The 21,876-nt window shown below is 37.0% G+C and overlaps 1 protein-coding gene across 2 annotated transcripts in view; it reads left to right on the top strand.

Moving 5' to 3' along the window:
* PARD3B (par-3 family cell polarity regulator beta) overlaps positions 1-21,876 on the top strand; it is a 1,146,560-nt gene that overhangs the window by 173,480 nt on the left and 951,204 nt on the right. The window lies entirely within an intron of this gene.

A 21,876-nucleotide genomic window follows, 5' to 3' on the forward strand; every position in this document is an offset into this window, starting at 1 on the left:
TTTTTCTTAAATTCAGTGTATCATCTAGTTTTTTAATTATCTCCCTGCTCCATGAAACCAGCATTCCTCAGTTTGAACTGTCATTTGCCTGGCAGGCAGATTCATAGGCCTCAACCCTGATGTATTCAAGTGAGACCATGGGTTTACATTATTGACAAATGCTGCAGAAAACTCTTATGCATGCTGGTATTTGAACAGTACTCACCAAATGAGTACTTTAAATGTAGGAACTAATTATTAATTGCATTTGTATCTCAGCAGAGCGTTTATTAGAAGCTCAGTAAATGCTTATTGAATAAATATCAAGATATTGAGCTCTTTATTATCCCTAAGAGATAATAATAGTTTCCAGTCTGGTTGCTATTGGCCCACTTACATCTGGTATGGAGTTAACAGTGTAGTGCCTTGCTACTCAGAGTGTGGGCCACAGACCAGCAACATGAGCATCACCCAGAAATGAAGAGTCTTGGGTCCCACTCTGGACGTACCAAATCAGAATCTGCATTGTAACAATAACCTTAGTGATTTGTATATACATGAAAATTTGAAAAACACTGACTTAGAGGGCCAGAGTTGTACTGCGATCTTGGAATGTAGTGGGGAAGATTTTAATCCATTAGACAAGGTGTGACTCTTCAATGAGAACATGGAACTTTAAGCACTAAAGGATGTACTTGGGGAGATTGGGTCCTCTGAGGGGAAGATAGTGGAAATGGGCTGTATGTAAAATTATTGCGTTGATGCAAAAGCGGTTGCTGTTTTTGCTATTAAAAGTAATGACAAAAATGCTGTGGAAGAAGCGTGTATGGATAAGGTTATCTGATGTCTAGGTTGTTGTAGGTTGGGGCGGGTACTTGGGAAAAATTTCATCCACTCATATTTCCATTCAAGATTTGCTACAATGGACTTTGCACCTCATTCCCTTAATTATTGAAGAGTGAACCAGTTAATAGTGATTATAGGCTAAATAAAGTGATCTAAGATTTAGAAGCATGAAGCACAAGTACTTTTGTGTAAAACCCAAATATTATTTCACTCTGTAGGAAATAGATTTAGAGAAACCTGAGACTTGGGTACTCAGGTCTAAGAATCTTGGCTTAATATTAAAATATTTTAACTCTTTTAAGTCCAACAGTATGCTTTAATGAATAATTAATTAAAAATTGTTAATGACACTCAGACTTTTTCTCCTAATTCAATCCACTTGCAAATGCTAGGTAAGAAAATGCTATTTGAGTCTTTCCATTTTCCCACGTTTTTAAAACTCTCCTCCTGTTTTTCCCCATGTTAGCCCTGCCATGTGAACAAGTGACAGTTTTTTTCCTTTTGATGGTATTTCAGCTAGTTTAGGTGTCTGCTGGAGTTGATGGTGGCATGGAGAGAAGACAGGAATTGTTTAGGGGCTAGAGAATAAGCAGTTGAACAGAAATCCAAAGGAATGATGAACATTATAGAATGAGTAGTGAGAACTGCAGTGAGAGCTGCAGTCATCTCTGTCAAATAAACGCAGGTGGCTAGGTAGTCACAGAGCCAAAATGGGAACCAGACAAAGAACCTGAGGGTGATGGAAGTATCTGGAGAGATGGCCAGGATGTGATGTGGCAGAGGTGGCATCTGTGCCTTGGATGACTGGCACAACAGTAGCACAGATGTGGCTGCTTGTCAGTCACTGACAACCAGGGAAGGCATAGCTTCAGCTCAATGGGTCCGTTCTCAGTTTGTATGCTCCAGGGCCACAGTGATTGACATTTGTGATGACAGTTCTGCTGAATCACCTCAGACCAAATTTACATATATTACATGTCTTTTAATGTTATGTTAATGTTCCAATTTTGGCTCCTTTGGTTTCAAGGAACAGAGTCTCACACACTAGTTTTATTTTAGGGAACCTGAGGGCAGAAAGGCACGTATCATGAGAAATGAAAGCAGGAAGGGGAAAGTTGTCAGGACTTGAAGAAACTAATGTCTCGGCATTTGTGTTATCTTTTGTTTTTCTCTTTCTGTGGTGGTGGGGGATGGGAGGAGTGTTTGTATGCTTGTTCTCTCCATTTTGTGTCTCTTCCCTCCTCCCCATGATGCATTTTTACTGACTGCATTAGTCTGTTCTCACACTGCTATAAAGAATACTTGAGAGTGGGTAATTTATAAAGAAAGGAGGTTTAATTGACTCACAGTTCTGCATAGCTGGGGAGGCCTCATGAAACTTACAATCATGGCGGAAGGGGAAGCAGGTACCTTCTTCACAAGGCAGCAGGAGAGAGGAGACAGCAGGGGAAACCACCACTTATAAAACCATCAGATTCTGTGAGAACTCATTATCGTGAGAACAGCATAGGGGAAACCACTGCCATCATCCAGTCACCTCCCATCAGTCCCCTTCCTTGACATGTGGGGATTACAATTTGAGATGAGATTTAGGTGGGGACACAGCACCAAACCATGTCACTGACATTGCATGTGACCTGTGACCTCCATCCTTAACACTGTTATAAATTATTAGATTCAGTATCAACCATTGCCTAGCAGTAGTCTCTTGTGTCTTGGGTCAGATTCCAAAGGGAGCAAGAGTACCAGCTTTCTTTAGTTTATCTCTGTAAACCAAGCCAAACAAGCCCTTGGCTGCCTTAGAGATACGTATATCCCTGAGCAATCAGTTGTGTTGTTTGAGGCCAGTCACATGACATGTAACGCTGGTTCCTTCAGAGACTGAAAATGAGTCAGGTAATAACACATATACGTATCATTGCATTTTAATCATGATTACTCCTGACATATTTAATCAAATTTGTACAGTTCTGCCTCGTTTCAGGACACATTGGTGGGATTTATAACCATGAATAAAGCACACATTGGGAGAATTTATGATCCAGTGGAGAGATAATAGTTAATTAACCAAAACAGATTAATTTTCTAATAGTTTTGAAAAGAGTATGTTCATAGTTGTTTTTCATACTATTGAACTTCATTCTTAATATATGGCTTCATTTTGTTATAGACAGGCTTCTAACAAAACTTTTCAAAAGCACATCTTGTGGATTACGTTAATGGAAAGTATTTTGTTATAATAGTCATAATGGAGTAATTATTTCACAGCTAGCAAGGCTGAGAATATTTGTAGATTGAGGTATGTTTTCAAAGCCTAGTGGATTAGCAAACAGTTGAGGAATTAGGGCCAAGTGCCTTCAAATGCTTGTCTCTTCATTTTTAAGATTAAAGTTTATATTTGAATAGACAGAAAATATGAGTGATGAAAATCTTTGATCATCTTAATAGCAGATATCTTTAAAGTGTAAATTAACTCTAATTTAATTCACTGTAATGCTATGTGAAATAAGTGTCTTTATTTAAAAACTTGTAATTTTGCTGAAAATAGGCAGATTCTTAACCACATATAACCTTCTGGTTATTTCATTTTGCCTTTTCACATAGTTCTTGCATGTTACCAAACTTTGGTTTTCTTGAAATATTTTAATATGTTATATTACATTACACTATAACAATAACTAAAAAGAAATAAGTATTATTACTGATACAGTTGTCTTTTTTATAACCTTGAATTTCTTCATGATATGTAAATTGATTTTTAATGTGCTACTGAATTAGGCAAATAATTACCTTTCACAGAAGATAAGTTAAATTATAGGAAATAAGTAATCATTTGAAACTTTGAATACTTAAAAACAACAGGTCATCACCCAGGCACGGTAGCTCACGCCTGTAATCCCAGCACTTTGGGAGGCCTAGGCGGGCGGATCACGAGATCAGGAGATCGAGACCATCCTGGTTAACACGGTGAAACCCCGTCTCTACTAAAAATAAAAAAAAATTAGCTGGGCATGGTGGCGGGCGCCTGTAGTCCCAGCTACTTCATAGGCTGAGGTAGGAGAATGGCGTGAACCCGGGAGGTGGAGGTTGCAGTGAGCCGAGACCATGCCACTGTACTGTAGCCTTGGTGACAGAGCAAGACTCTGTCGCACAAAAAAACAAAACAAAAAAAAATACACAGATAATCAAACTATTTAAATACTATTCTGTAGTTGTGAGTAAATCTCAGGAGGAATGTATCCATTCATATCCTCTCTCCCTGATTTTTTGTGTTTAATAAGAGTTGTGCTTAAGCTTTTGCCTCTTGAAGTTACTCTTTTTTTTTTTTTTTTTTTTTGAGGTTTCTTTGCATGTGTCTGTAAAGAGGCACATGATGACATTGCTGTCTTTATGGCATTTTTATGAACGACTATTGAGAATACAGTAAACTCTGTTATTTAGCAGATTAATTGGTGTTTGGAGTAATTATACTAAAATAATAATAGACATTTTACTCTTACAGTTTTAAATAGTGCGAGCCAACAGAAATGATCCATACACTGGATAACATCTCTTGTTTGGAGTTGCTTGGTAACTGATAGAAGCTACATTAGGTCTGTTGCCACGTGAGAATCCTTGGTGCTTTTGCCAGTCCATGATGCAGCTTTTGTAGTCATGGCCATGAACTGCGTTTTTGTGTGTGGTCTGTACAAATTTAAATAGTAACATGGTTTTAGGTCTTTTAAAATGTAAATGTGATAAAATAGACCCAACTTAAATTATTGGAATCTAAGTTAAAATTGCATATTGCTTAACATTCAAAGAAGTTATCAGTCAATTGGGAAAAGTATACCATTAAACAATTTGCATTGTAATATGAAAAAGAAAGGATAAATTGATGTCTTTTGTATCTCATTGAGATCTTGAAGCAGAAGACAAAAGCAAAAGGGAAAAGTTAAACTTGAAAAAGACATTGTCTACTTTTGATCAGACAATGCAGGTTTGTTACTGTTAGCAGGCAATTGGTGTAATAACCTTAATTGGCATCGGGTACCTGTTATATCAGGTTATGTGTCCAGCTGCTTTAACAGAGGCCAAATAATAGTGGCTTAAACAAGATGGAATGTTTATTTCTTTCTCATGCATAAGTCTTAGCTGAAGGTAGTTTTGGGGTAGAAACCAAGCATCTTCCTCTCAGATGTTCTTCTCATCACTCTACCATGCTTTAGCAGTTACTTCTAACCCTGTCTGTATACTAGATTAATATAAGAAGTGTCTAATGGGATTCGTAAAAGGAACATAAAGAACAGACTCTTGGGTGCCACCCCAGATTAAATTATAATCTGAGAATGAGTACTACTCCAGACCTACTGAATCAGAATCTGTGGTCATAACTTAGTCATGAGATCTCACCTCGCTGCAAAGCAGGGTGGGGAAAGGTAGTCTGTAGCTGCAGGCAAGTACACAGCTAAAACTTGGTGGGTTTTATTACCAAAAAGAAGGTAGAATAAATATTGAGGGAGACAATAAGTAGTTTTCTATCTGTGAATTAGAGTTTAAGACACTCAGCAGTAATAATTATTTATGGCATTTGGTAGTGAAGAGAAGACAGTGGTGGAATATGAGGCTAGTTAGCATATATAAAATGGGAACTACCTACAGGAGGCACATACTCCAGCCTGTAAGAGTCAAGGAGGCGACTCAGGCTAGTGAAAAAGGGCCAGGCGTTTCAGAGGCTGGAGGGGCTCTTTTAAAGTGGCACTTCTAGTAGTTGTTGCCATGTAGGAAAGTGGACTAAATTTATATAGATTCAGTTAGAAATCTACATTTTTATCAAAATGTGAGCCCAATTTAACATATCTTTAAATTAGATATGGATTAAGAGCCATTTATTTCTCATTTCTGACCTGAATGTTCTGGCACAATATTTCAAAGGCAAAGATAGCATTTTTCTTGGTGTCAAACTATTTTTCCTCCAAATTCGTTATATTTAAACATAATTTTACAAAGAAACTTGATAAAAATGGCAAAGGTATTTTAGTAGTCAGTATTCTTTTGGCCATTTCTAGTAAATTGTGTGATTCCTTTGTATTCCTAAGCTATTATAGTTGAATTATTTTTACATTTTTTGGTGATACTTGTAGAACTCTAATTTTGGATGAACTTTTAATGCAGTCAGTGTGCATTTTTTGGCCACTTTTAACAGTGATTTGTGTTCTTTGTGACCCTCTATTTCCAGTTTGTTAAGAACTACGTATGCATGCAGAGACACTTTGTAAACTGTAAGAAACTCTGATGATATTTTAGTGCGTTGCCACCGTTTCTGGCACAAAAACACTCGATGAATAAATGGTGAAAAAATGATACCTCTGTTAGATAATCATTAATGTTTACATCCTATGACAAGGTGTCTATAGATTTCAATTATACTAAAATCAGTGGGATACCACAAATCAAAAATATTTTCTTCATCATTCTTTTCTCCATTTTACAAACAAAAGAGATTGAAATAAACTTTGTATCTATTGACACATAATTGGATCCTGTAGATTGATTTAATTACTTGTTAGAAAATTACCTCTTCTGCTTCATTGGTCAGGATGTTCTATGAAGTAGAATTTGTTTTGACTTTATAATGGCATAACAGTAAATTTCTAAAAATGTCTTTCTTGTGTCTTGGGACTAGTTTATCTGGTCTTATCTGGCTGACAAATGCTTTGGCAGTGACAGCGTCTTGGATGACAGTGCTGTTGGATTAGATTGGCTAACTTCTATAATTTAAATTAAAACCAGGACCCTGAAATGCTTCTCAGAATAAGCATGTTGGTTACCATGCCCATTGCTCAAATTTTTTCCTTTAGTTGAAGGCAGCACTATTAGCATCTTGTCTATAAATTTCTTGACTAGTGAGAAGAGATATGAGGCTTTAGGGCTGAAATTCTCATCGGTTGGACAGGTATTGTGTTCTTTTTCAATTATCAATTCCAGAAAGTATTGGGTTTGTCCTTGTTAATAAGGAAGAAGAAATAACAAGACTTTCTTGAGTACTTAAAATTCACAAGTTACGAAGTTTACAGTGTGTTAGTTCTGTGGAGCTCTGGTGGGGGCATCCTCTGAATACAGGCAGGACACTGTCCTGCAGCTCCCTGGTCATTTGAAGAAAGGCTGTGCTGTCTGGCTCTCACTTCCACCTTCTGCCTCCCACTCTCCCCCTCTGCTGAAGATGGTGGGTCAAGGCCAGCTGCAAAAATTAGCATAGAATGGGGGATTGTTTCATCAAAATTTGGCAGTTGGGGAGTAATTTTTATAAATATTGATACTTTCATTATCTCTGGGAAGTTATTAGTTGATATTCTATAAATAGCCATTTGGCCACTTCTTAATATAGAAGAAAATATTTCCTGAGTCAGCTTTCTTAATTTTCTTAAAATAATCACCTTGAGTTTTTATAGATCCATCTTTTCATGCCAATACAAACTTTTAGACGCTGTCGATACTTTTTAACAAAAGTAGATTGGTTTTAAGTTGACTTAGCCGTTGTTAATGATCCAGTTGCTTTTTAAAATTAAGAACGTATTAAGAATGAAATTGATACATTTATGGAGAATTCATAAATGATTCCAAATCAATTAATTTATAGACATAATACATATGTTTTATATGTTTTTGTAATTTTTGGAAAAAATTTAGCTTCATTTTGTTTCTGAGTAAGCTACAGACTTTCAACTGTATTCTTTCAAATTTGCCAAAGAACAAAAAGTAATATTTTGTCATTTGGTTTATCGGATTTTTCATTATTCCAAAGACAAGAATCAATTTCTCAATGCTTTATTATATGTTTTGAAGGGAGTTCCTTTGTTCTGTGTTTACCTTACAGAACCTCAGAGTTTAAAGCCAAATTCTCTTTTTAAGGGAAATCAAGTCTTGCCAGTTTTTGTAATTGCAAATAGGATAGGAAATCACGAATGGATGAAAAGTGTAGTGTGGTGAGTCGTTCACTAGAAGGGGAGTTGAGGCGATGAGGGGCAGGATAATGGAATGATAAAGGTCATAGTAATTACAAGAGAAAGTGAGCATAATGGCAATAAATTGAAAATTGACCAAGTAAGATATTTGAGGAAAGCTAGCATATTGTGATCGACATGCTGGTGTAACTTCATTACTTATATAACCTGAGAGTAAATTCCAAATTTCTTCTGGCAAGAAATCGTGATTTTTTTTTTTTTCTATGCAAGTAATAAATTTGCTGATTTTGAGTTCTTATACAACTTCTAGGCATAACACAAGAACATGAAAAATGTTATTCTTCAAATTACTGACCTTATGGCTAATGCCTTTCCTTAATACTAGTCTCATTATATTCTATTCTTGGTCAGAAATCCCATATGCACAGCTGTCATTGGAATCCTTGGCATTACCTTTGATATTCCAAAGCACTTTTCATTATATTCTCTTGCCATTCACTTTAAAAAAGCAGTAGTTATAGTTGCTTTTCTTAAGAAAAGTTTGATTGGCAATCATTTATATTTCTCAAGCATTGTTGTTCATCAAAATCCTAATATTTAGCTTCTCTTCAGCATTTTAGTTTTCCTTTTTCTTAGAAATTACTAGCAAATAATATAATGTTTCAAAGTCACAATGTCTCCAAATCTTATGGTTGATTCAGACTGAAATCTTTTATGGATTTTACGCCCCACATGGAGCAGTACTCAGTAATGTATTCACAGCAAGGATGTACTCTAGAATTAATTATTTGTGTCATTCATCTAGGTATTCCCTCACTAATAAATTATTGCTTTCTTATTCAGTATAAATTTGCTTTTCACTGTTTTGGGTGACCTTGGTCATCAGTGGATAGTTAAAAATTCTCTTCCAGGAATTCCCTCTGATTATCTATAACATTTTTGGGCTCAATAATAGGTGTGCTGCATAACTTGGAGAAGTGGCCCTTTGATATTCAGTTTATTAATTATTTATGGAGTGACTATGGAAGTGGAGTAGTAGGAGATACCAAATAGTTGAAAATACTGTCCTTGCTTTCAAGGAGTTCATGATCGTATTGTGGAGACAAGGTACACTTGAAAGTCTAATTATGTTCCTGAAACATAATAGAGGCCATATATGTCATCGAATAGCAGGGGTGGGTGGTGGGGAAGACAGGGTGGCTGTGGGTGAGCATGAGAGGAGAAGAAGTGATAGAGAGCTAGAAATGATCCAGTCTATTGGCAGTTGTTAGAGTTTGGGCCGCTAGGCAGGGCAAGGAGAAGTGGAAATTAGGGAAGTGGCTTAATGTCATGAATAAAAATAGAGTAAGAGACTCAGTGGTGTAATAGAGATTTCTACTTTGGGTTATAGTGGAGAACAAGTTTAAAAATAGTAGAGGAGATTGAGCTTGAGGAAAGACAAATAAATCTAGATTTTTATTCCGGGAGGTTTCCCTCTTTTGTTTGAATTATGGTTATTTGAATAATCCATTTCAAAATACCACTTAATCAGACAGTAGAGGGAACTATTTATAGGACGTAAAAGAGGTAGTTTAGTAGACATGATTAAGGAGGATGTTGGAGAATAAGATATCAACATGGAAAGAGGTGTGATCTTTTTTGATCTGGAAAAAGCAAGACAAATTGCTTGGAACATGTAGATGAAAACGTACCTTAATGTTTCCAATTTAACCAGAAAATATGATTAATACAAAGTAAAAACTACAGCAAACACAGTAATTTTACTTTGTAATTGTGCTATAATTTGTTTCATTTGCTTCATTTTATATTTCTTGTAGTCATTTGAGTTTATACTTGGGAACGCCATAAAACTTAATACCATAGAACTATAATCAAGTCAGAAGACCTTCTTTTCCTTAATGGTGTCATAGGTTTGACATCCACTGGTCATCTTCAGGATGTTAAAGTCTAAGATATCTACTTTATGTATTTTATATATTGAAACAATACGGTTTGATGCATGAGTGAGTTTGAAGCTTTGGAATATATGTACCCACTATTTAGTAAACTGTTGCCTTCCATTCTTAGGGTATCCTTGTGAGAATTAAAAAACAAACAAACAAAAAACAACCAGAACACCAAAGCAATGCCCCTGAGGCCAACTCTGTAAACTTGTGGGAGGTAACAGTAAATGTTTCAAGGACAATTCTGACATGATTCCTACCAATGTCACATAGCTGCTGACATCTGGGAACTGACAGTAGCTGACAGACCATGTTGGCACAGCAGAAATCAGAGATGGACTAGCTCAGTTGGAAGAAAAATGTCATGCTGACTGGGAAGCTGAGAAGCAGAACGCCACAGTGGCAACCTGTGCAGACAGTGGCTATTAACATTCACTAACAGACAGATTGAGTCCAGCTAGGGCTGCGGACCACCCATCAGTGGATCTGCCACGCCTGTACACATAGGAAGTTCTTTGCTGTCAGCATAGCTTCTCTCATTAAAAGAGAAGTGATGTTTATGTTCATTATCATGCTCATGTTAGATGGTGACAGATAAAGGAATGTACCTTTTATTATGAAGAGTGATGCAATTTTAATGAGAATTTGACCTTGAAGGTAAAGAATTTCTGAAGCATCACTAATTGAGTATTCACTTAAAGTGTATTCCCATTTTAGCTGCTGGTTCATCCTCACTCATCCCTGATCTCAACATTTTCAAGATGGCACTCCAGGAGTTGGAGTATGTTTTAGGGCAATGGAGTCAAGGCCTTTGGACTGAAAAACAAAAGCATGGAAATAGCATTTGCTTTTACTGTTTTATCATCTACACTTTGGTTGCTGAAAACTCCTAGAGAAAATCATCAAACTGGGTGTTTTTACTTGTCTGGCTCCCTCAATGTTGGCTTCAAGGGTGATTCTGAAACCTCAAAGCCCAAGTTAAGCTCCAACCCCATCTCTAATCTTTTAACTCTTAGTCCATGATCTTCCTAGCTACCTTACAGAACAAAAACAATGACCTTGAGATGGGATTCAACTTTCTCAGTTCCTTACCTCATTGTCTGCAAAATGTATTAATTTCTGCACTGGAGACTTGGGATTGCTTCTCCTACCCAAGACTAATTTTTATACTTGCCTTTTCAATTGCATTTCCTCCCTTCTTGCTGGAAACTTTAACTTCACATGCCCCTTCTTTCTCCTGTCTTCAGCCTCTCTGCTGCATGGACTCATCCGAGTCTGTAAACATGAAGGCTCTGTTTTCTTAAAAGCAAGCAGGGAAAACAAACAAGCTTCCTTTATTTCCTCCTTGCGTTCATTTTTCTACAATTCTTGAATCCTTTTCCTTTCTCAGACAAGTTGCTTAAAATGAGTGGTTTAAAGGAGAACATGGTGTTCTCACTTCATCCTCCCTTCCCCGCCCTGCACATTCTGCTGTTCACATTTCTGACCTTTGATTCATTGAAACTCTTTGACCAGTTTGAGAAGTTTACCAAGGAATAACTTAAGGGAAATACTGCATGCAATGAGAAGGTCATTAGGAAAGAATGAGAAGCTAGGTCAGAGCTGATGGGCCCTGACTTAGCCTTCTAGGTAACACAGCTCTTGTTTGTTTGTTTGTTTGTTTGTTCCTTGTGTATTTGTGTGCATATGTTTCATTCCCTTTGAATAGCCACAGATAAGGATTCAATAAGAGCCTAGACTTTTTAATAGACTTAAAGTCCTTTAGAAATACTTTAAATTCAATAAACTAAAAATGTCCAGAATCCTGCAGTCAGCTGTATGGGAAACTACATGTTGATGTCTAGTTTCTAAGCACGGATAGGTCAAGTATTTTCAGTCATGCTTTTTCTATAATTTTACCATAGCAAATATGTGAATTGTCTGTGGGATGTTTGTTCTGTCAACTGAAGAATGACAAGGTTCATAAATTTGGAAAGAAGACTTTTGTTTCTCATAAAGAGTTGTGGCCTGCAGGCGGCCATCCTGATGGGCTGGAAAGGGTAGCTTCCTGCCGGAAGCCAGAAACAGGCACTCCAAGGGAGGGGTAAAAGAAACAGGAATTTATGCTGAGCAGAGTGGCTGAATACACGTATTTAATAAGCTGTAGGAGGGGTCATGAATACTTATGGAAGGAGAAACAGATGCAAGTGCAATTGAGCTTCATGCCTCCAGATGGGTCATGTGTTCAAAAAATGGCATTAGCGTGATCAGTGGGTGGAGGTTTTGGCCCTCTGATGTCAAAAAGTGAAGCAGAGGCCAAATCCGTCTTGATGCTACCTCTGTAGACTGGCTAGACCACTCAGTGGTCAGTGGTCTCTTACCAGGAAGGAACGCTAGTGGGTTGTTTTGTCAGATTTGCAAAAGGGAGAGGCAGCAGTCGGGGGTTGGGTGAAATCAGCAGTGCAAGTCTTCTGAAAGGGCTGGTTTCTGTTTAGCCCTTAGGGAAGAAAGCCTAATGGCACTTAGCAAGGGAGGAGGCATGTTAAATGGTCCTACCTCCCTTCCCCTCACAGCCGGGAAATCAAGTTTTTCAAATTTGCCTGGGTTCTCCATGGCCAAGAGGCAGTTTGTTCAATCAGTTCGGAGGAGGAGTGGTTAGCATTTCATTTTTATTTCTCAATCCATTTATTTACAGTTTATACTCAACCTGGTTCTAGAAAGTTGTTGGGTAAGTGACTGCAGCACAACTTTACTACCATAGTGAACAATGATCAAGGAGAAGGAAAGTCAGAAGATCTTAAGGAAGACAAGCGTTTCAGGATGGTGTGGATCATGCTCAGTGACATGAGATGCAGGAAGAAGAAATCCTACACAAGTTCATGTGGAATGGGCCAGCTGGACTGTGTGAAGCTTAAGAGAGTAAAAGGTGTTGAGGCTGAGGCAGTGAGTGTATACAGTTTAATCAAGAAGTTTAGCTATGAAATGTAAAGGAGAAGGTGGAGATTTGTTGGAATGAGATTGATCCTATAATGGATTCATTACATGGTACCTATTTGTGTAATACTCTAGCACTTGCAAAGCATGCTCACTTGATTTTTTCCTTTTAACCTCCTGAAGATTCTAGTTAGGTGGGACAGTAAAATTGTTACTGCCTTCTCTATTTTTCAAATGGGAAAATCATTTTAAAACAGTGAGTTGCGTAAATCACATAGAGAGTAACTGATCTAGGATTTCACAGAAGGTTATCTTAATCCACTCCTGTGATCTTTGTGCTTTTTCAGTTGGCTTCTCTTTTAACTTAAGGCTATTAGATAACGATTAAAAGCAGAAAGAAAGGAACTTCTGAAGATGCTCAGAGAGACATTGGGAAGGACAGAGTCCCTCAGAACCCAGGAGGAGGCTCTAGAGCATGGTGGATGGGAGAGGACATTACTCTTAAAGAGAAAGAAAGATTTTCATTCTCCATTATTTCAGAACAGGCTGACAGGTAGAATTTAGGGTCTGAAATTTGGCATATGTTAAGTAAAGAAAGAATCTTGGTGAGTTTTCATGAGATGGGGGTCCCTGGGTGAAGCCCGATGCAAAGCCTTTGAATATTCTCTGTTGATAATGCAAAAGAGCACATTTGATTGCAAGTTGTAATTGGTCTCACATAGTCATGCAACTGTGTGTTTGTGACTGCTGTTCACCAATCTTCATGGATTATTGAAATATAAAAAGCAAGCACTTGGCTCCTTTCATTGCCAAGTCTTTTTCTACATTGATACTGATGTCTCTTTCAGAACTGGCTCTTGCAGAATAAAGACTTTAAGAGATTTTAAAACTCTCACTGTATTCCTTGGGTTCTTGCCTACCTCCTCAAGGAGAAGAGGCCAATTGTGCTTTTGTAGGTGTTAACTGGCTCATTCCCTGGGCTCTCTTTCCATAAAGCTAAAGGTCAATCTGATCAAACCATCAGTGACAGTCCATCTCACAGATGCTTAAAATGTGTTTTTCAGTATAATCTTGAAATGTGATACCTAGCAGACATCTCCTATGTCTCAAAGTGTTAATATATCAATAACATATTACAACTTTGTTTCTTAAATTATCCTCTTCAGATAATATTAAATTCTCAGTCCCCAGAGAATGAAAGGTGCATTGTTCCATCTTGTAGCAGAGAATCATTTAGGCATTTGGAAAACATTTTGATCTCATTTTTTCAATCACTAGAATACCCTGTTGTATTTTTTATTGTTTTCATAGCTCAAGAATGACCCCTATTTTTTATTATACCCCTGTTTTGGACAATTTAACCCTTTTGATAACCGATTTTTTTTTTTAAAATTGTGTTTATCTACTTTGACTCTGAAAAAGTGAATAAATTGAAAAGCAAAATTAGTATTTATATGGTTCTGACTCCCAGGATTATTGATTCCTCCTTTTTTGTATTTTTATGTAAATCATTATTATTTCTGCTTTCTAGTTACAGATACACCACACACAGTGACTATTCCTTGGGTTTTGCATAATTTCCTTCCTTCCTTCCTTCCTTCCTTCCTTCCTTCCTTCCTTCCTTCCTTCCTTCCTTCCTTCCTTCCTTCCTTCCACCCTCCCTCCCGCCCTCCCTCTCGCCCTCCGTCTTTCCTCTCCTTCCTTTCCTTTCTTTCCTTCTTTTCTCTCTTTTTTCTTTTTCCTTTTCTCTTTTTTCTCTTTTCTTTTCTTTCTGTTTCTTTTCTTTCCCCTCCCCTCCCCTCCTCTCCCCTCCCCTCTTTTCTTGAGATGGACAGAGTTTTGCTCTTGTCACCCAGGCTGGAGTGCAATGGCACAATCCTGGTTCACTGCAACCTTCACCTCCCAGGTTCAAGCGATTCTCCTGCATCAGCCTGCTGAGTAGCTGCGATTACAGGCACCCACCAACACGCCCTGCTGATTTTGTATTTTTAGTAGAGATGGGGCTTCGCCATGTTGGCCAGGCTGGTCTCAAACTCCTGACCTTAGATGATATGCCCACCTTGGCCTCCCAAATTGCTGGGATTACAGATGTGAGCCACCATGCCTGGCCTTACACCGTTAATTTCTATGGCATAATCATACTGCTCTGCCAGTAGATTTCCTGCATGACTGCATTTTGTCATATATAGCAAAATTAGTATGTAGTTTTGCAAGGCTCACATTGTTGTTAGAACTAAAGATGGAAGAGTACTTAGCTTTGTTTCTTAAACTTATGTCATCCTCCTAAAAGCAATCTTGCAGACAGATGAAGGGGTAAAAATAAATAAATAAATAGATAGATAGATAGTGGGAAGACCTTTGTCTTTTGGAAGAAAATATCACATAGTGATACTCTGAAAAGCTCTCATCGGAGAATAAAGGATACAATCTGTGTATTAAACACAGATGGAATATTTCAGTCTCAGCTGTCATTGAAGAATCTCCACATTAGTTTGGATTGCGCACCTTTGGGGCCTGTATAAATGACAGTGATAAAATTACTTCATTGCTGAGCTGGAGTGTACAACATCCCTTTATCTGTGCCATCTGGTGCTACAGAGGATGGCAAATTCTTCTCTGCCGTGATTTTTCTTTTTGTGGGATTTCTAGACTTCCTTAGTATAGAATGTATTGGACCAAAATTGCTCTTTGCCCAGATTTCAGTGACAGTAGCCTGAAAAGAGAAATGGAATTCTAAGAGATTGTAAGTGTAGGAGGAGGGAGATAAATTAGTTGATGTAATGTAAGATATTCTGGAGGGTAGTGGTTGATTACACTGTGGTACTTTATAAGCCCTGACCATATCTCACTCCCTAGTGATGGCAGGCTGTTTCTAGGTTTGTTTTTGCCATCTTTACTATTGTTTGTAGCATGATCATAATAAACAATTAATGCTTTAGGTTCTTACCCATTGAAGCAATGAATGGTTGTTATTCTGCCTTAGGGCTCTTATTTATTGTGGATTCCCAAAACTAGTTTATAATGCTTTATCATCACGTACTCAATTTATCAAATTTAAGACCAATAAAAAGATTTATTGGCTGTTGAATCTTGCAACAACCTATGTTCCTTTATTATCTACCATTGCCTGTGATTAGTGATTAAAATGAAAATAAAGTTGGTTTACATTTTATTAACAAAAGAATATTTCCAAGACTTTTGAATTAGTGATAGAAGGTTTATAAATGATTAAGTTTTAATTCCCCCCCCCGCCCCCGCAAATTGTACTTAGCTAATGTAAAACAATCCAGACCCATTTAGGAGTTTATTTGTTGTCATAAAATATCAAGGTGAGAGTTGACTTTTCTCTGGATTTGTTCAGTACAGAACTATGCTGAGAAGGACGATAGAGAGCTTATTAATAGAATCACCCCTGACTTGACTGAAGCTAGGTTACAATCATGAAAAATATGAGTGAAAATTTTAACCAAATAAAACTTGGGGACTCTTTGAGTTAAAATTGAATAAAATTAAGTTAAATATACAACTGTTTGTGGCCTCGAGGAAAGTTACATTGGTTTTTTTTTTTTTGTTCTTAGGTAGTATGGTATGGTTAGAACCTATTCTGACCAGACTAGGTTGTATTCACGTCTACTAATTTCTTAGCTCTGAGCACTTCTGGCGGATTACCTGAGCTCTCTAACACCCCTTTTAGTTCCATCAAAATTGTTTATATTTCCCTTTTCATTAGGGGAGGGTAGGTTTAGTGAGTAAGTTATTTCAGTCTTCATTTGCAGTGAGGTTGTTTTCTGTATGTCTATGAATTTAGCCGTAACTCACCATTCCTCTTTCCATGTGGAAAATAATTGTTTTTTTTTTTTGGGGGGGGGGGTCTAAAATAGTGACAGTGTGTCCAGCAAGGAATAACTTGGAGAAAAGCCAGGAAAGCACTATCTTTTTAGATATAAAGCATTCCATTGTCACCACAAGCAGTTGTACAAAGAAGAAAGATTGGATTATGAAACTGGACTGTAATTCTTAGACGAAGTACCACTCCTAGAACACACTTGGCAAAGAGTCAGCAAGAAGATCGGACCTGGAGGGAGTGCTAGAAAGGCGAGTTGGTGGTAGAGGGCAAACAGCACACTTTTATTCTAGGTATGGTTTTCTCTGGGCATTCTCAGTGCCTTGATATTCCAGCGCTGGATAGGAAACCATTGATTGAACATTAATTTCTTACTTTGCTCCTTAGTCTAGGATTACAGTGTTAATTATTCACAAGAGAAGAAAATAAGGATTTCTTTTTTTTTCTTTCTTTTCTTTTCTTTTTTTTGAGGCAGAGTCTCGTTCTGTCACCCAGGCTGCAGTGCAGTGGCAGAGCTCAGCTCACTGCAAGCTCCGCCTCCCAGGTTCACGCCGTTGTCCTGCCTTAGCCTGAAAGTAAGGATTTCTTACTCCACCCTCACATTCCTCTCTTTAGGGACTCTATCAGATTTAAGCCTAACAACTCATTGGTTCCTTCTGGTCTAATTCTAGAGACGTGTACCTTACTTATGGATACTTGGCAAGGTAGGTATTAGTATTTGGATACTCCTCAAACCTGAGTGAGGTTCATTGTGAGGGTAGAATATTGGAGAAAAATACCTGATTTGATAAAAAGAATTTTTCAATAAAGGACCACCTAATTTCTGCCTTCTGGACAGACTTCACAATTGGGGATACAAGTGGTACTCTAATTGTAAGCATCATCCTGGTTTCCATTCCACCCCTAGCAAAGTGCCTGCCATGATATTGCCTTATTTTTTTTTTTTAAACTTGATAAAGGGATTCACACAAGAAAGATACAAGGTGAGCCTGAGAAATCTTGTTCCCTATCCTAGAAGATGCTCAGCCTAATGAAATCACCTCAGAAGGAAACAGGAGCCAACTGGATGACACTTGCACTGGTAAAATTTTGGAATTTTGAGCATTAAAAAAGAATAACAACTGTAATAGATTGTAATATATTGAATAAATAAAAGCCATTAAGTGATACACATAGTGATATATGATAATACCACTTAGATAACATCATAAAATATGAAATACTTAGGGATAAATTTGACAAAATATGTGAAAGATCTGTATATTACAAACTACCTAGCATTGTTGAGAGAAATGAAAAAAGACTGACAAATAAATGAGGAGAGAGACAGTTTTTATGAATCAGTTTTTATGTCATTAAAAATGCTAATCTTCATATTGTTTATATATAAATTTAGTGTAATTCCAACAAACCTTGACAGGGTTTTTTTTTTTTTTTCTTTTTTGTTAGAAATTATCCGGAATTGATAGAATCAGGTATAAGCTGATTCTAACTTTATTTGGAAATATAAAGAACCTAGAATGGTAAAAACATTTCTGGAACAAGAAAACCTAAAATGAAGAGAACTTATAGTACTGAATTTCCAGACTTCCTATAAAGCTACTTAAGTCAAAATTGTGGTATTGACGTTAGGTTAGAAGATAGATCAGTAACTTGAATAGAATCCTCAAATAGACCATAGTTATATATAGTTGATTAATTTTTGGCAAAGGTGTCCAGGTATTTAAGTGGAGGGAAAGGACAGTCTGATCAGCAAGTGGCATTACTAAATTTGGATATATATGCCCACCCCCCCATCTCCATTCAGTACAAAATTCACTTGAAATGGATCATAGAACCGTAAAATTTCTAGAGAAAAAGAATTGGAGAATTTTTTTGTTATTGCAATTTTGGCTTAGGCAAATATTTCTTACATACAGCATACCTGAACTGCAGAAGAAAATGATAAATTGTCAAGCCAAAGACTGGGAGAAAATACTTGCAAAGCATATGCTTAGTAAAGGACTAGTGTCTAACATGCACAGATAACTCTTGTAATTTAATATTAAGAAGGTACCCTGATTAAAACCGGGGTCCAATATTTAAATAGACATATTTCCAAAAAAGATAGACATATAAATATGTGAAAAAGTGCACAATGTCTCTAGTCATCAGAGAAAAGCAAATCAAAATTACAGTGATAACATTATATACACTGAAATCACTAAAATTAAAAGGACTGAAAATAGCAAGTATTGGCAAAGAGCAAAGCAGCTTCAACTCGCATACATTGCTGGACAATTCAGAATTTAGAATAGTGTAATCATTTTGAAAAAGTTTGACGTTTTCATAAGTTAAACCTGTGCTCACTCAGCCATTCCGTTCTTAAGTATCTACCTAAAAGAAATGAAACATATGGTCCCACAAATAGCAGTAAGTGAATGTTCACAGCAACTTTGTTCATAGTAACCTCCAACTGCAACCAACCCAAAAATCCATCACCTGGTAAGTAGATGAGCAAATTGTGCTATATCTATACAATGGAATTCTACTCAATACAGTGGAACAACTACTTTTACATACAAAAACATGGGTGAATCTCAAAAGTGTTTCACAAAGTGAAAGAAGCCAGACACCAGAGACTATATACTATAATATGATTCCATTAAATGAAATTCTTAAAGAGCAAAACTGTAATGATACAAATTAGATCAGTGGTTCCTAGGGGTGAAGTGAGGAAATTAACTGCAAAGAGCAGGAGGGAACTTTTGGGTAGTGGAGGTGTTCTACATCTTGATCCTGGTGATGGTCACACAACTCTATGCATTTGTCAAAACTCAAACTTGACCACTGAAATGGGTGAATTTTGCTGTATTCAAATTAGTCCTCAATATAATTGTTGAAAATAGGACCATAGTGGTATTTGAGGGGAAAAGAGATAGGGGTGACGGGTGTTAAAATAACCAAAAGAGAAAAAAGGTCTGCCTGCTAATAAATTTAGGAGAAATTATAGAATTGGCAAGATTACATTTTGAAAATCATTACGGTAGCAATTGATTCAGTCAAGAATCATCAGTGACAACCATTTGAGGAAGTTGTTGAACAAGAAGATATTCACAAATGCTGCACTACAAATTATTGACTACTTTCATTGGATAAAGTGCACCTTTCTACACCCATCATTTTCATCACAACTCACATTGCTAGCAATGAACAACCTGACACCACTCTGAAAATACCCATCCTTGTCGTCAGAATTCACATGCTAGCAGTGGAACACCTGATACCACGTGTTTGTTGATGTGCGCCCCCATGAAACGTTCTCATTCATATTGTTTAATCTGAATCTAAACCAAACTAAAATCAAACCCTAATTTTCGATGAACAGGAAATACAAGGGATAGAGAAATGAGTTTAACAATCCCATAAGTAAATGATTGGCCAAATACTGAATATAGGACATTCTACAAGGCAATTGACTGGACTGTTCAAAAAGTTATGTCAAAACCAAACAATAAGAAAACAGGAAAGACAGGGGAACTTTTCCAGCTTTAGAGTTGAAAAAGTCACAGCCAAATGTAATGTATGCAGCTTGATTGGATTCTTGTAGGTGAAAAAATTTGCAAAAGACACTTTAGGACAAGTGGAAAAATTTTAAAATATGGATGGGCCATTAGACAAAGTGGAATTTGGTTAATTGTTTTGGTGTGATAATGGTATTTTGGTTTTGAGGAGACTGTTTTTATTCATAGGGGAAGCATGGTGTGTTGCATCATGTTGTCGGCAATGCACTTTAATGCAGAAATAAAGGAATAATTCACATCCACACAAGGCAACAATGGCAGAATATAAATTATTAAATCTGGGTGAAGGGTGTATGAACATTTATTTACTCTTATTAACTTTTCTATGTGCTTAAAATTTTATGACAAAAAGCTGAAATATAATATAATATACTCTTCTCTGGGAAAGATAGCTCTGAAGAGTAGTGTACCCCAGGAAACTCTTTGAGACTTTTGATTCTTAAGTGATGTGACCATTTAAGAAGGCACATCCCTCTTACCCCCTCTTTTCTGAATATCAAGTCCTCAGTTCTACTAAAATTTTATGTTTCTATATAGGAGAAGAAATCTTTGAGTACTATTTTTTTTTTGGTCAGAAACTAAAGATTAACTGATTTTTAAATTTAGATTAATTCATGAAGAAAATGCATTAAAGATGTAAAACTTTTTATTTTTTTAATTCAAATTTTATTTCCATAGCATTTGGGGTACAAGTGTTTTAGTTGTTGTTGTTATTGTTGTTACATATATAAATCATATAGTGATGAGTTTTGAGATTTTAGTGTACCTATCAAACTGAGTGTGTACATTGTACCTAATGTATAATTTTTTATTGCTAGCCCCCCTTTCATCCTCCACCTCCTGAGTCTCTAACGTCCATTATATCAGTCTGCATGCCTTTGTGTACTTATAGCATAACTTCCACTAATAAGTGAGGACATAAGGTTTTTGGCTTTCTACTCCTGTGTTACTTTTTTTTTAGAATAATGGCCTCTAGCTCCATCCAAGTTGCTGCAAAACATAATATATTGTTCCTTTTAATAGCTGAGTAGTATTCCATATTGTATATGTACCACATTTTCTTTATCCACTTGTTAGTTGATGGCATTTACATGGGTTCTACATCTTTGCAACTGTGAAATGTGCTGCTGTAAACATACGTGTGCAAGTGTTTTTTCATAAAATGACTCCTTCTCCTTTGGGTAGATACTCAATAGTAGGATTGCCGGATTAAATGGTAGATCCACCTTTAGCTCTTTAAGGATTCTCCATACTGTTTTTCATAGAGGTTGTACTAATTTACATTCCCACCAGCAGTGTACAGCCATTCCCCTTTCCCCACATCCACACCATTATCTATTGTTTTTTGACTATTTATTTATTTATTGAGATGGAGTTTTGCCCTTATTGCCCCGGCTGTAGTGCAATGGCCTAATCTCAGCTCACCACACCTCTGCCTCTTGGATACAAGCGATTCTCTTGCTTCAGTCTCCCTAGCAGTTGGGATTACACGCACATGCCACCACGCGCAGCTAGTTTTTGTTTTTTTAGTAGTGATGGGGTTTCTCCATGTTGGTCAAGCTGGTCTCAAATTCCTGACCTCAGGTGATCCACCTGCCTCAGCCTCCCAAAGTGCTGGGATTACAGGCATGAGCTACCGTGCCCTGCTGACTTTTTAATCGTGGCCATTCTTGCAGGAGTAGGGTGATAACTCATTGTGGTTTCAATTTGCATTTCCCTGATGGTCAGTGATGTTGAGCATTTTTTCATATCTTTGGCCATTTGTATATCTTCTTTTGAGAAATGTCTATGTCCTTTACCCACATTTTAATGAGATTATTTGTTTTGCTCTTGCTGATTTGTGT

Source organism: Rhinopithecus roxellana, chromosome 14 (genome assembly GCF_007565055.1).
Source record: "Rhinopithecus roxellana isolate Shanxi Qingling chromosome 14, ASM756505v1, whole genome shotgun sequence".
NCBI classification, from domain to species: domain Eukaryota; kingdom Metazoa; phylum Chordata; class Mammalia; order Primates; family Cercopithecidae; genus Rhinopithecus; species Rhinopithecus roxellana.